This window comes from Ambystoma mexicanum, chromosome 9, assembly GCF_040938575.1.
Source record: "Ambystoma mexicanum isolate Mex_15411 chromosome 9, UKY_AmexF1_1, whole genome shotgun sequence".
Classification (NCBI taxonomy): domain Eukaryota; kingdom Metazoa; phylum Chordata; class Amphibia; order Caudata; family Ambystomatidae; genus Ambystoma; species Ambystoma mexicanum.
The window spans coordinates 1489992562-1489996094 of record NC_090931.1 but is presented as its reverse complement, the minus strand read 5'-3'; the positions used below and the strand labels follow the sequence as shown (position 1 = coordinate 1489996094).

General features: G+C 39.4%; 1 pseudogene; it reads left to right on the top strand.

The window, feature by feature from the left end:
* Positions 1–2280: 2280 nt before the first annotated feature.
* LOC138487521 (zinc finger protein 300-like) lies at positions 2281–3065 on the top strand (annotated as a pseudogene).
* The last annotated feature ends 468 nt before the right edge of the window (positions 3066–3533 follow it).

Sequence of the window (3533 nt, the reverse complement as noted above, 5' to 3'; positions counted from 1 at the left end):
CAACTCCTAGCTCTCACAGGCAACCCACCCATCTACTCTACCTCTATAGCTCCCGGTTGCAGCTAGAAATGACACATTAGCAATGAGGACACAATCTTTTTTGAGATAGTGACCACTTTGCCTTGGTGTTGCAAAGAAAACCAACCCACATTTCCAGCTCATCCCCTGTTCTCGTCAATGTGGAGCCAGATGATCTTGCTACATTTCCTCTCTTCGATGAGTCTTCTCTGGACCAGGTTTTCCCTGGGACTCTGGTTGTCGCCGTAGGTATTTTATTGTGAACATAGTAGGTTCAGAGGAACGCAGGAGCTAGGGTCTGACTCCACCTGGAAGGGACCTGATGGCTTATACAGTTAATATCAATAATGGCAGTAAGTAGCCGAGGGCTGAACGAGAAGAAGATGCACCATTTGCCCAGGGCATGAAATTATGGAGAAGGTAAACACTTAACATTAAAAAAAACAATGACCACCCCTTTTCAGTGGCACTGACTATAAGAGTGGGGAGGTTGAAGGTTTTCAGCCATAAACAGGAAAACCTCTGGGGCTGGAGGGACGGGCAGAGCCTCCTCCCAAAATGTCAATCAAAGGACCATTGATTACAGGATCGGAGAAAGGCTAGTCTTGGAGACTTCTTAAATTAACCTTATCTTTGTTTACTCTGGCTCATCGGCTGAGAGCAGACAAATGCAGCACCAACAGCTGTGTGACAGAGGACCACTCACACTTCAGTGTGATGGTCAAACCTGCTCTCATATACTTACCTGAAGCAGGGAAAGTGTAAGGTGTGTATGTGTTTGTGTGTCTATGTATACATATACATATATATATGCACAAAAAATGGTACTCCAACTTCTCTTCACGTCTTAAGGTGCTTCTTTTTTTTGCAGTGGTGTGGAAGGAGGTTTTTGCCATGACCACTATGTGAATCCTGTTGATTTAAAGGGTGGCATGGAAACCCGCAGTCCACATTCAATGTAAAGTGCAGCATTTAGTGCTTTTATTTTCCAACATTTCATAGATTGAAATACAACTTTTACTTACAAGTCGCGCATCTCTGGTTGTGCAAACAATGCCCTGCTCTGATATTTTTAGGGATTAAAATATTTAGCAATAAGGGGAGTAAGGAGGCAGGCAGTAAGGTCAATGCATCTGATTAGCATTTCTTAAAATAATGTTATAAAATACAGACATGCGACCATGGCCCAGACTTTCCTCGGAGAAGATTCAAAGGATGAAACATGACAGGGGCTTCCTAGTTTCTTTCTTACAGGGTCACAGAGTAAGTGTGACTGATTTTGGTTGGGCTGGATTAGGTTTACCATTTACTGGTCTTAGGCATTATGTACTGTGATCCCATTCACATCCTTCCACATCATAGAAAATAAATGTATTGTGTTAATTCACAGAATACTGCCTTTCAGTTCAAGAAATGCCCTAACCTTTCACTTTAATTTTCCAGGTGACGGTCACATGGCTGCAAACCGAAGATGATGATTTAGTGACAGATGCAACAACTAACAACCTAAAAAGGTTTAGGTGGAGGAAGGAGAGATGCTTCAGAGCTCTGCAAAGGAAACCAGCTGCCAGATGTATTAAGCAAGTAATGCAGAGAGGCTCTACTGGTTGAAAAGGTGACGTCTTCAATCCCAAATATTTTGATTATACACCTAGAATTACCCAAAGATGCATAATCAGATTTTGAATATACAAAACATCCAAATAATTAAAAGAATCAAATGTTTCCTAAATGTAAACAAAGGTCCCAGGTAAATTGGAGCCTGTGAAAGTACTTAAGAAGAAATGCAGTCTTAGCACAGCTCATTGTCTGCATGAGGAGAAACAAGATATGGACAGCATCAATGTTAAGTTCATTTGAGAAACCTCAGATATAAAAGTCCTGCGATGATAGAGACCTTGGGAGGGACTCCCTATTGCTGAATGCTATCATAAAAAACCCTTTGTAAAAAAAAAAAGGTTTCCATAAAAGAGTACACAAGGGGTTAGACAGATTCTGAGTAAATGGGGGAAATTATAATGGGAAAACATGAAATAGAGAGGGGAAATGTCTATGTCAACATGCAAGTGATCGCTAGAGAAGTTGCAAATGTTTGGTGGAGACATTTTGACTAAGTGTTATCCATGTATGCCCTCACTCTGGATTGAGATGTGTGGAAATTGAATACAATAATGATGATACAATAATGATGATACAATAAGGATAGAATATGAATTATTTCCCCAGCCTTCTATGTTGTATGTATCCATAGCAAAAACAGACATGGAGATACTCACCCCTGAAAACAAATATCAGTGCACTGAATGTCAAAAAGGCTTCAGTAAGAAATCCCATCTTATTGTGCATGAGAGAACACACACTGGGGTAAAACCTTATCAGGGCACTGAATGTCAAAAAGGCTTCAGTAAGAAATCCCATCTTATTGTGCATGAGAGAACACACACTGGGGAAAACCTTATCAGTGCACTGAATGTCAAAAAGGCTTCAGTAAGAAATCCCATCTTATTGTGCATGAGAGAACACATACTGGGGGAAAACCTTATCAGTGCACTGAATGTGGAAAAGGCTTCAGTAAGAAATCCCATCTTATTGTGCATGAGAGAACACACACTGGGGAAAAACCTTATCAGTGCACTGAATGTGGAAAAGGCTTCAGTCAAAAAGTAGTTCTTCTTCAGCATAAGAGACTGCACACGGGCGAAAAACCTTATCAGTGCACAGAATGTCAGAAATGCTTCAGTCGCAAAAATGATCTTATTCTACATGAAAGAACCCACATAGGAGAAAAACATATCTGTGCACTGAATGTCAGAAAAGATTCCATAGGAAATGTAGTCTTAGTCTTCATCAGAGAACACACACTGGAGAAAAGCCATATCAGTGCATTAAACGTCAGAGAAGATTTAGCTACAAAAGTAATCTTACTCTGCATGAGAGAACACACACAAGAAAATCCTTACCAGTGCACTGATTGTCAGAAAAAAATCAGTTTGGGTGTTTATCTTCCTCCACATGAGAGAACTCACACATGGGTTAAACCTCATTAATGCATTGAATATCAAAATAGATTATTCTGTAAAAACAGTTATTTATATTGAGAGAGAACCCACTATTGATGTATTGTATGGCAGAAAATGTTTAGTCATAAATGCACTCTTATTCTGCATGAAAGAGCACGTACAGGAGAAACTAATTACCAATGCTCTAAATGTCAAAATGTCAGAATACCAGACTAGCATTACATGAAAGAATATACACTGAAGAAAAAAGATTGGACTATTGTAGAGAGTAGAGAAAAATATGTGAATAATATGTGTAGTATAATAAGGAAGATAAATGTAATGAAAAAAGTGCATCCAAATCAAGGATAACGTAGACCATCCAACTACAACAGAACAAGTGGCGAAAAAGCTTAAAATGCCCATGAACTGTAAACATGCCAGGTGCTGATAATGTTCACAACCTCTGACTGAAATAAACAACAATGCAAGAGCACCACTCTGTGGATAATATAT